A 12480-nucleotide genomic window follows, 5' to 3' on the forward strand; every position below is an offset into this window, starting at 1 on the left:
TAGCAAGTCTTCCCAGCTCTTCTTCCAAAATCCAACTATACTCTTTGTGTCTCCACTAAGGCCTTTCCCCAAACCACCATCACATCTCATCTAGAAAGCTGCTACATTCTCCTCTTTCTTTGTATTTTGTTTTGATTTATGTTGCTTAAGAGAAATCAGATCCTGTCCCACCTGTGCCTAAAATCCTCCTCCTCTTGGCTCCCCACTGTGCTTAAAATACAGCACAAAGTCCTCCCCAACGCCTCTGAAGCCATACATCTGGCTCCTGTCTCCCTGGCTCTTCTCTGACACTCTTCTGGTCGGCCACCCTGTTCCGGTCCCAGTCACCCCCATTTTGGCCTTGAACTGTGCCCAGTTTCATCCTGGCCCAGAACTTTTGAACTTTCTCTTGTCTTCATCTAGAGCCTCCTTCCCCAAAGTTGGGGTTGGGGAGGGAACACAATGAGAGTGCTCTTGTTTTCAGCTTGAGTCTAAAAAGAGAAATAAGACAAAGAAATGGCAAAAGAAGATCCACGTGTCCCTTCCATGACTAAGAAAGGCCACGGTGGAGAGCGTGACTTAGTGTGAAGGCTGAACGGCCTGCAAACCGTACTCCAGGGTCAGCCCAACCTCTCCGTCCAGACCCGAGCCTCACCAACGTAGGACGCAACGAGTGGAGGGAGAGAGGCAAAGCCCTGCACCCAAAGGTGGGTTGCTTCCAAGATGGAAAGGGGAGCAGAATAAGTAGAAGGTAGGAGATGGAAGAGTTAAGAATGCCTGGCTGATCCCTCCCCACTCTTCCATTCAGATCAGCCCCTCCAGCTGCCCTGGGCGCAGTGAGGAAAGGGGCAGAGAGAAGCCAGGAGTGTGACGCTCCACCAGGAAGAGCGAAGGTGCCTCTCCCTGTCATCAGGGGCTCCGAATGCCTACCTCACTCTCATGTCGCGGGTCTCAAAGAGACCACTCAGGATAAGACATGCCCCCCGACCCCATCTCTACGTCGTCCTCACCAAATGTGGAAGGTCCATCCTAACCACTAGAACACAAGGATCCCGTCGTCTTCGCTACTACGACGCCGGTGCCAAGAACGGTGCCTGGCGCGGAGTGGGTGTTCAGCCAGGATTTGTTTATGAACTGAAGAGACTAGAAAAGAAATCCTGGAGCCGAAATCTGTTCAGTGGTGGCCTGTTGCTGGGGCCTTCCGGTCGCTCAGTGCCCACAGGGAGTTCTCGCAGAGCAAGGGGCCCCCGTGACTGCGCGCGGGACTGGTGCGTGCACGTCTTCGCCACCGTCTGGCAGCCTCAAGCCCCTTCTTCCCAAGCACAGATACTATTTTAAGGGACAATTTGTGACGAGCTACCATGACGACAATGTCTCACCTATTTCTTTCGCTTAGAGACTCAGAGCACTAAAAATGCTGGGCGATGTAATTGGTTTCTTCAGCGTGGGGGTCTCGGCTTTCTGGGGTGTCTTATGCTCTAAATGAAAAGGAACAGCAAGATAAACCATTGCCCCTGCTTCCTCTCCCGGAAAAAAAAAAAAAAAGCCAGTTCTTCCTGGCTCCTGCCAACCCGTATGGGGGTTAAGTGATGGAGAACCTGTCACCGTGGGCCACTCTGTGAGGTGCCTCCTCTTTAGCTCTGAGAAGCGAAGAGGGGAAAAGGGGGCAAGGTGGGAATCTTAACACCCGCGTGGCAGCCAGCCTTTCAGGGTGACAGTGATGTCCTCTGAGTCTGACAGGTGACTGGCCCCCAGGGGCTCCCCTGGCTCAGTCCACAGAAGGCAGTCCGTACGGTTGACTCTGTTCCCCACAAGCACGTTGAACGTCTGCTCTGTGGAGAAGGGGGCACAGACCCCACAGGACAGCATCCCCCACCCACCAGGGGCACACGGTCTCAGAGAAGCAGGGAGTGGAAGACAGCTCTGGGCTGCTCTGGAACAAGGGATAAGTGGCTTCTCTTTCACAAGAAAGGCAAGACAGCACACATCCATTCACGGCACCCCACCCCCAAGCATGAAACACCCCCTCCCCGAACCTGTCACTTCGGCCTCGCAAATACCAGCTCTGGTTTTCAATCTGCGGAGAAGAAAGTCTAAAGAATTCTCTTTCATTTCATTCCATTAATAACTAAGCGGCACGGCCTGAAATATTTATGGGCAGGAGCACAGAGCGTGTTCTAGGCAGGACCAGGCGGACTGTGGTGATTTTCAGGGCTGCTGTCTCAGCCCTTGGCAGAAAAGGCGACAAAATGGCTTTGGTGGTCAGGAGGGGCCCGTGGTGACAAAGGCAGCCTCCAGGTGTGTGCCAGGAGCCCCCGGAGCTGCGGCGTCTCCCCTTGGGGGTGCGGCGGGTGTTTGCTGCTGAGACTGCGCCCTCCCTCTGCGCTCCCATTTTCTAATGCAGAGTAGGTCCCCAGGAGAACGCACATGCAGAGTCACAGGTTCCCCGTCCTGAGTGGGTCCCCCGCACTATAGCTTCCAACAGTGCAGACACTTGGGTTGTTTTGAGCAACTGATTAGTGGACAGAGGAGAAAGTCTGACCCCCCCAAGCTGGGCAACAACGACCCAGGAGACTGTGGGTGGGTCACACGGCTTTGCTGAGTCTCCCTTTTCTCACACAGAAATAAAGAGCTTAAATGAGATCAGCCTTAAAGTCCGTTCCAATTCTGTCTCTACTAGGAGGAATTATCTTAAAGCTTTGCTTTCAGAAAATAAAAAGAAAGAGGAAGAAAAAAGAATGAAAGAAAAAGAAAGGAAAGAAGGAAGGAAGGAAGGAAGGAAAGAAAGAAAGAAAGAAAAGGGAGGAAGGGAGAAAGGGAGGGAAGAAAGGAAAGAGAGAGGGAGCTAGAGGTAAAGGAAGGGAGGAAGGAAGAAATAAATGGTGGAGATATAATAAAAGAAAAAAAGTAAAGGCCATACTCTAATTCCAAGAAAAAGATATGAATAATAATAATAGTAACAATAATAGTAGTAGTAAGACTTGGGACGCCTGGGTGGCTCAGTGGGTTAAAGCCTCTGCCTTCGGCTCAGGTCATGATCTCGGGGTCCTGGGATGGAGCCCCGCATTGGGCTCTCTGCTCAGCGGGGACCCTGCTTCCCTCTCTCTCTCTGCCTGCCTCTCTGCCTACTTGTGACCTCTTTCTGTCAAATAAATAAATAAAATCTTTTAATAAAATAACAATAGTAGGACTTAACATTGCATTTACGATGGGCAAGACAGTTTTCTAAGCCCTACATGATAGATACCTTTATTATGCCCATTTTGGAGTTAAGGGACTAAGGCACAAAGAGTTTTAGTAATTTGCTGTGGTTCAGCCTCTACAATGGTTCCAATCCGGGCAGTCTGGCTCCCAACCCATGCTCATAATCACAATGTCATACTGTTTGGTCTATGACATTTCATTCACTCAGTCATTTATCAGAAATAGAGTGTGTAAACCCCTTCCATATGTCAGGCACTGCCCTGGGTGATGACTTAAAAGTCTCATAAAACACATGAATGAATTTGCACACAAGAGGTTCGTGCAAACATAGAGAGACATGCTTGCCCTAGAAGTCATCTGTCCTAGGTGCCCAGACTTCTGGAATCACTTTGTCCTTTAGGATTTCTATAAAAAGAGTTCTCATCCCACATATAGGTCCAGGATCTTCCCAATATATCAGAGTTCTTTGTTGGAAGGGGCAAGCTTGAATTTCTCCTAGCCACTTCTAACTCATACTTCTGCTAAACTCTATCTCCTTCCTGTCATTTTTCACCCTCCCATATCAATCAATGCAGAAAGACAGTTGACAAATTTTATAGTCATTCATGATTTAAAAGACAACAACAACAATAACACCACTCTCAGCTTTCTCAACCTGAAAAAAGGTATATATTTAAAACAAACAAACAAACAAACAAAAACCCTACAGTTAACACAACCTGAATAGGGAAAGAGTCAATGCTTCCCCCGCTAAAATCAGGAAAAGGTAAGGATATCCACTCTCACCATTTTTATTCAACACTGTACTAGAAATCTTAGCCAGTGAAATAAGGAAAGAAAAAGAAAAAAAAAGTATACATATTGGAAAGGAAGAAATAAAACTTCCTATTTATAAATTATGTGCTTACCTACACAGAAAATGCCAAGGAATCCACAAAAAAAAAAGGACTTCTAGAACTAACAAGTCAGTTTAACAAGGTCACAAGATAGGAGATTGACCACAACCATCAGCTGCATTTCTATACACCCAGCAATGAACCAAAATTTAAAAATCAATAAAATTTACAGTAATTTCCCCCAAATGAAATGCTTAGGCATAAAGCTCACAAAACACAGACAGGGTCCATTCCTGAAGACTAAATGAAACATGGATGGAGGAAATGAACAAAGATCTAAATAAATTGTAAGACACACCATGTTCATGGATTGCAAGACTCAACATAGTAAAGATGTCCCCAAATTAAACTCTGTATTTAGCATAATTCTAATCAATCAAAATCATATCTGTATCTATATGTTTGTATGGAAAAGTTAAGGAACTACAATGGATCACAGATATAAATATAAAACCTAGAACTGTAAGACTTAGAAACACAACAGAAAATCTTCCTGATCTAGGTTTAGCCACAGAATTCTTGGACATGATAACCGAAAGCGTGATGCATAAAAGAAAAAAGTGGTAAGTTAGATTTTACAAAATTTAAAATCTTTGCTCTGTAAGAGACTTTGTTAAGAGAATGAAATGACAAGTTAGAGTGGAATAAAATATTTGCAAGTCATCTATCCAACGAACGGCTTGCATACAAAATTATGAAGAGCTCTCACAGCTCAATGGTAAGAAACTAACAGCCTAATTAAAAACGGACAAAAGGATTTAAACAGACCCTTCACCGAAGAGGCTGTAGAGAAGTCAGATTCACATATGAAAAGACGCTCAGTCAGCATCCTCGCTGCTAGGGACATGTACGTTAAAACCATGATGAGACGACCTGGTGAGGGGTCTTGAGGAGGGCACAGATTGCACGGAGCACTGGGTGTGGTGCATAAACAATGAATTCTGGAACACTGAAAAGATAATAAAATAAAGTAAAATAAAATAAAATACCATGATGAGATAGTACACATACTGGAAAGCTAACAACAACAATAACAGAGGAACTAGACTTCAGATTGCTTGTGGGAATGAAGAACCTTTCTGGTTCCAGGCTTTCTGGAAATCCGTTTGGCAGTGTCTTACAAAGAAATCGTACTACTCCTGAGAAGGTAACTGGGAGAAGAGAAATCATGTGTACCAAAGGCTGCACATGAGTATCTAGGGCAGCTCCATTCGTTACCACCGAAGGCTGGAACGACCCAGTTGTCCTTTACCAGGTGAGTAAGAGAGGAAGGAGGAACACCCTGTGTGGTACGTCCACACGCGGGAACACTACTCAGCAATAAAAAGGCATGAGCTACTGACACACGCAAGAGATTGGGCACATTTCAAAGGCTCACTAGAAGAAGGCTCCTTCCCGTCGTGGAATGCCTGAGTCACGGGAACAAAAGACGCGGCGTAAGAAACAGAGTTGGCGACGTTGTCGTAGCGCTGTAATGGGGCAGACGGTAGCGGTACCCGAGGTGAGCACAGCATAACGTACAAACGCGTCACCTCACTTAGTTGCGCAGCTGAAACTAATGTAACATTATGTGTCAACTATACTAAAAAAAAAAAAAAAAATAGATAAAAAGAAGCCAGTCTTAAAAGGTTCACTTACCCACAGTGGAAAGAAGCCGGGACAATATATACTGTACGATGATTTACGTGCATCGTTGAAAAGACGAAACTACAGTGATGAGGAAAAGACCCGCAGGGAAGGGCTTGGGCGGGGAGCAGGCTGTGGCCACCAGCAGGTAGCGCGTGGGGTTTTCTGGATTGATGGAAGAGTTCTGTATGCTGATTGCATTCAGTTACATGAACCTATGCTTGTGTTCAAACTCAAAGAAAGAACCGGACACTCAGGGGGAAAGGAGCAATTTTACAACAATTTAAAAGAATTTTACAATTAAATTTTACAATTTTAAAGAGAATGTTAAAAATAGCTCTAAAACAATAGCCACAGCCTGCCTGTCAGCCTTTCCCTCGTGCTCCCCGACAGGAGGGGCTTCTCCTGTAAGGGAGAACGTCGCTGATCCAGACCCAGGGAAAGGAGCAGGTGTGGTTCACCTGTGTTCCTGTAACACCCACCCCACCCCCATCTCCCACCCCCATCTCCCACCCCCAACCCCAGTGATCTTGTCTGGGCGCACCGAGGGCTCCACCTTCCAGACTGAGCTCTCTGCAAAGGTTAAATCTGGAAACCTCGTACCACCAGGCTGTGCACAGAACTGCACCCTGAGAATGGTGCGAGCCGCCCCACAGTTCCAACAAAGCAATTCTCCTCCAGTCAAGAAATGAGGAGTTCCCATCTCTCACCCACGTCTCTCAAGAAACTCTGAAGAGGATGCAAACCTCGACCTCGCCACACTTGTCGCATGCTCTTTTCTCTGTCCATGAGAGGTCTCTTGTACTCTGAGGGCTCCAGAACCTCTCACTGCCAACGCTCCTGTCTTCTGCATGCTCAGGGGAACCTCCCTCCTCCCTCTACCCAAGCGGCTCGCCCCTTCCTCATGCGCCGTCTCAGCTGCTGGGCTCAGACTCACACCATCCGCCCCCCCGGTCCTCAGGCATCAGGACTTGAGCTAAACAATACCACCAGCTTCCCTGGGTTCTCCAGCTCACAGATGACAGATCATGGGACTTGTGAGTTCCGTAACTGTGTAAGCCAATTCCTCATCAGAAATATCTGTGTGTGTGTGTGTACACATTTTACTGTTTCTGCTTCTCTGGAGAGCTCTGAGTAATAGACCACCCACTTGTTTTTGATGAAGACTTAAAGGAGGCCATGGTCCTTCAGCTGCTCCCTGGCAACAACATTGGGAATCTGAAGTGGCCGCTGAAAACAAAGTTAATGGCCCAGCCAATGCCTTCGCTAAAATGGACTGGTTTGGGCCACACCGTATCAGTCTCGGGGCGGGGAGGCGAATCCCAATGGGCAAAGATGGTCATAGAGACAATGTCGACTTATCTGCATGTCCACCTGCTCTGGGAGCTAAAGGGGACCGTGTAAATGCGGATCTAGCCACTGTGGAGGAAAACCCACAGTTCCGGGGAATATCCTGGCTCTCTGGTAGAAAGCAGGAGGCTCACGAGAGCAGCCTTTCTTTTGGCATCTTGGCGACCCCCCTCTCTTGCTGTTTTTGGTAACCAATGCTCAGACTCATAGCCGCCATCACTCATGCGATCTTGAAAATCTCTGTGAGAGGGGCGCCTGGGTGGCTCAGTGCGTTAAAGCCTCTGCCTTCGGCTCACGTCATGATCTCAGGGTCCTAGGATCAAGCCCCACATCGGCCTCTCTGCTCCGCCGGGAGCCTGCTTCCTCCTCTCTCTCTGCCTGCCTCTCTGCCTACTTGTGATCCTTTCTCTCTGTCAAATAAATAAATGAAATCTTAAAAAAAAAAAAAAATCTCTGTGAGAATCCCAGACACCCAGCCCCACAACGACCTACTTCCAGACTTTGGTGGTAGGAGAGCATTGCAAATGCTTTTTGTGGTTTGACCACGAGTAGCTCGACCTGGGGTGAGGAGTTCCCTAACTGACACAGACACAGGCTCCTCTTCCCCGCCTACCCCCCCACCCCCGACAGGCTGCTCCTAGGGAGAATGCACGGAGCCTGGCCAGAATCAGCGTCTCCTCTGCTGGGGCTCTGGGAGCAGGGGTGGGGGTGGGGGTGGAATACGGTTTCCGTGCCCTGGGCTTGTGGCATGTGCTTAAGGGCTCAGTGTCAGCCTGTGCAGGCTGCAGGTCTGTGTCTTTGCAACCCCTGTTAAAGCAGAACTGAAGCCGGGCTAAGCTGAACGAAAATGAGCTCTTTGGGAAGGATTCCAGGGCAGCTCATACCATTAAAGAGTGTGCAGAACAACAACATCTTGGCAAACACGGCAACCAGAACAGCTCTGGGAAGCTCCGCAGCGGGAAGCCAGGGACCTTCTCTCTAGGATGCCATTAGGAAAGCACTCCGACTACCTCGTTCCATCAGTTTGTGTCTCTGGTCAAGTTTCAGATTCCCAGACAGACGTTCAGACCGGTGGAGCTTGCGTGGGTACCCACTTTTACAAAATGGAGCGTGGCCAGTAGCTGGGAGGGTTTTGTGGCCAAGCCTCGCTACCCCCACCATCACTGTAACCAGGGATGGACCCCAAGACCCCGGGGGACCGGGATCTGCCTCCCTGAGAGCATGAAGGCAGTGGGGCTGGCAGAGAAAGGCGCGGTCTCCAAAGCTGTGCCCTTCCTCTGGAAACTATGGTCACATTTGTGAGTCTGGGACCACTCAGCTGTGTCCTCATTGGCCTTTGTCGGAACCCGGACCCGAAGGGTGGGATCTTGTCCTCACATCTCATCCCTGCTTTAAGGCAGACAACTCACGGTCATCGGATGGGAAACCATTGAGGGTTTCAAACAGAAGACCACGAGGGCACCTGGGTGAATCAGCTGATTAAACAGAAGACCACACGTTCTACTCTATCCTTTGAAATCACCCTGGCTTCTGTGCAGAGCAGCGAGTGGACAGTTAAGAGAGGGCCCAGAGAGACCCGCTTGGAGATGGACATGGGGTCCAGGTAAGGGAGGAGGATGGGGGTCAGGAGTGTGGACAGATGATCAGGGGTGAGGAAGAGAAAGAAAATGGGGTTCTGGCATGAACCCTTGGGTGGACACTGCTGCCCTCTGTGGAGATGGGAAAGCAAGGGACAGAAAGAGGGAGCCTGGGTGTGCGCCAAGATCTCCACTTCACATCTGTTAGACTCGATGCCTGTCCAGGGACCGTGTCAAGTGGGAAGACCAGAGCTCTGGGTCCACCCAGAAGTATGTATTTGGAAGTCAGCGGCCTCCAGTGGTGTCCCGCCGGGGGAAGTTCGTCATCTCCAGAGAGAAAGGCGAGGACGAGAGGGCCCAGTCTGAGCATGGAAGGCTCCCACATCCGGAGGTCGTTCATGCAGGAGCCGCTGTCTGCTGGGCTAAGGAGGGGAGGCCAGGGAGGGGGAAGGGAACCAGGAGAGCATGGGGTCCGAAAGCCAGGAGGAGGACACCTTTGCATATGGCAATTCTGCTGTCATTTTGGAGGTCCCTGGGGTTGAGACTCTATGTCTCTCCATGCAAGTGCTTCTTTGCAGCCCCAGATGGACAACGAACCCCCAGGCTTGCCTCTTCTGCTGGCCTCTTCCCATGCTCCCAGCCCCTCAGTGGGGAGGGAACAAGACCTTCAGACCCCTGAAGAAAGACAGTGCTCACCCCACCACCTTCCCAGTCGACACCTCTCCTATCTCCACTTTGCTTCAAGGATTTGTCACAATTTTTTAGCAACCACGAGAAAGAAGAACAAGGGGAGGCTGGACTGTTGAGCTGGTTTCGTGATTACTTTCCCTACTCAGGGGCCCCTGGGCTCACCCCCATCCTCCGGGGAAACTCAAGATACAGATCAACTGCCCTGCTGGCCTCCTTCCTGCCCTGCGCATGCGCAGGACACTCAGGCGCTGCTGGCTGTGAAGTCCTAAGGGGACAAGGTCCAGATGGTCTTTGGCTCAAGGATACGCTGATCTCAGCAGCCACACTGCTTGGGGCGTTGAATAGGAAATTGGGGCCAAGTAATAGCATCTCGTCTTGGCTGACCCTCAGGGCTGCTCTGGTAGCTTCCTTTTAAATTTTAGGATAGAAAGCGCTTAACATAAGAGAAACCAGGAAGAGGGAACGTATTTCCTTTCTGTTTATGACATTCGGCCGCTGGTCTCTACCTTGGGAGGATGGAGAACCCACGCCCTTTGGAAGGAGAAGTAACTCGTGAAAACCAGCCATCTCGGGGGTCCTCGACCTTCCTGCAGGAGCAGAGGAGACCAGCCAACCGGGGCCACTGCAGCCCATGACTCACGACAGCGGAATTGGTCTGACGAAGCTCTCCTCTAAGGGCTCTGTCCATCTCGCCGCAAGACCCTCTGGGCCAAGATGGGACTGGAGCCATCAGAGCTGTCCCCACCCTCATCAGCCACGCCACGTAAGAACCTAAGTGCCTGGAAAGCATGGCCTTTCAGAACCAACCAACGAAAGCACACGGTCCCACCCTCTCCTTTCCAGAGGCCCGGAGGAGGTCAACGACTGTCCCTGGGGCACTGACAAAGGTCAGAACTAAGCCCAGTGCGCATCTTGGCCCCTGAAGGCCTGTGTCCTCACCGGGCAGCTCTGGCTTCTAGTCAGTTGCCGGAGCCAAGGTAGCAAAGGCCGCCCACGGCCCTCCGCAATGGCTCCAGTTCTCCCCCCTCACCTCAGATGTGCCTGACGAATGCTCCAAGTTCCTCAAGAGCAAGTCAAGGAGACCAGAGTTGGAGCATATGCAAAGACAGACGCTGGCCGCCATAGGAGAGGTGGGGGCGGGGGAGGGGAGTGTTATCCCTACTAGAGCCAGAGCCCGTCTTGCCATTGGGCGCCATCACGGAGAAGCAGATGTCCTCTTTCCACTCCTGGAAGCTGGAGGTATGATCAATAACAGTGAATTAATTTTAAAGAAAGTCTCATGCATCAGTCTGCCTTGGAAAAAGACAACCTTTGTTAACAACAGAACAACTTTGTCAGAAAGAGAATACTTTCGTTCTCATCTATACTGTGTAATTCACATTATACCTTCACTCATTCATTCATCAAACACTTTGGAGCCCCAACCGCGCATCCGGCTCAAGCAACCCAGAGGTGAACGAGTATTCTGTCATTGAGTGATGTCGGGGGGCTGCCCACGGGGTGGGCACTGGAGAGCAGAGGTTGGCCGTGATCGTGATGATTACAGGAAGCACACTTACAACGTCGGGACACGGAATGAAATTCAAGAGATTGGATAAAAGGCTATAGCAGGCAAATTCTAACCCAAGGCTACGTGAAAATAACCACATTAATATAAGTTAAAATGGGATTTGAGGCAAAATCATTAATAGAGATAAAAGGGTCATTACATAACGAAGATAGGTTCAATTCGCTAACAAGATACGGCAATTTTAAACTCAAAATACTTAAAATAGAAAAAAAAAGCTCTGTGAGGAGAAATTGACGAATCCACAATACTGGAGTATTTTAACACAAGTGGGTCAGGAATTGATAAAACAGCAATTTGAACAATTTTAACGTATTGATAAGATAAACCTTTCAAAGCAACCAGACTGCAAAGAAGTTTGACTTAAACGATACCAAGGGTTGATCACGTTGTGCAGTGACGGTGAGTTAATTTGCAGCTGGTGAGTGCAAATTTCTCCAACCCCCAGGGGAAAAAGCCTGCTCTAGTCAGTAAGCTGAGTGTGCGTATCCTCTGTGTGACCCAGTGGCGCCACTCTCCAGGTGCACACGCCTTAGGGACACTTCATACCCGTGCGTCTGGAGACGTGTGGAAGAAGGTTCACATGGCACTGATCTGAACAGCCCAAAGTTGGAAACCACCGACATGCCCATCAGCCATCAGCGGGCGGCCTACCGTGGTGCGACCGTGGGCTCTGACACTTGCAACACGGGGATGGATGAACCGCCCTTTCCTTCCCGGTTTATACAAGTCAATCACCAAAACATAAGGTCAAGTCCAAGAAGCAAATGTCAGAAACAGAGGGGAAAGATGGCCAATGCTTTACAGTGGATTGTTCAATGCTAGATAACTAGAGAGCAAGACCTGAAGACCCCCATGGGAATGATGAACACAGATTGAGGTTGGTGATAGCCTCCAGCTGGCAAGGGTAGAAATGCGGCGTGTTCTTGGAGAAGGACAACCCGGGGGCTTCTAAGGTGTGCATGGTGCTGTCTTTCCTCACCTGGGTGGTGGATATACACACCTGAGGGTCACTGCTTTGCAGGGGCACAAGGAGACATGGATCAGGAAGCCCCTAGCAACACCGTTCAGCCCGCATGGCTGGTCGTTTCACTTATAGTCTTTACGCTGTATGCGATCATTCCATACCTACTCTCTGATATATGACATTTTTTTAATTTTTAATTTTTAATTTTTTAAACATTTTATTTATCACAAGTAGGCAGAGGCAGGCAGAGAGAGAGGAAGGGAAGCAGGCTCCCCGCTGAGCAGAGAGCCCTATGCGGGGCTCAATCCCAGGACCCTGAGATCATAATCTGAGCCAAAGGCAGAGGCTTTAACCCACTGAGCCACCCAGGCGCCCCTCTTTTTTTTTTTTTTTAAAGGAAGGAAATACACCGTCATGTCAATGAGGGTGGTCTCGCGGTGGGTGGGAAAGTTACAGGCAATTGTATGTCATCTTTAGCCTTTTCTGCATTTTTTTGGAATTTTCAATGATATGCCATCAGAAAAAAAAGATTTTCGAGAAGTGATAAAGGAACTCACAAAAGGACCCCTTGGGGTTTGGCCTTGTGAAAATGTAAAACCGTTGCATGCCTGAAACCAAGTAAGA

This window comes from Enhydra lutris, unplaced genomic scaffold (genome assembly GCF_002288905.1).
Source record: "Enhydra lutris kenyoni isolate GAN:26980312 unplaced genomic scaffold, ASM228890v2 scaffoldscaffold13, whole genome shotgun sequence".
Classification (NCBI taxonomy): domain Eukaryota; kingdom Metazoa; phylum Chordata; class Mammalia; order Carnivora; family Mustelidae; genus Enhydra; species Enhydra lutris.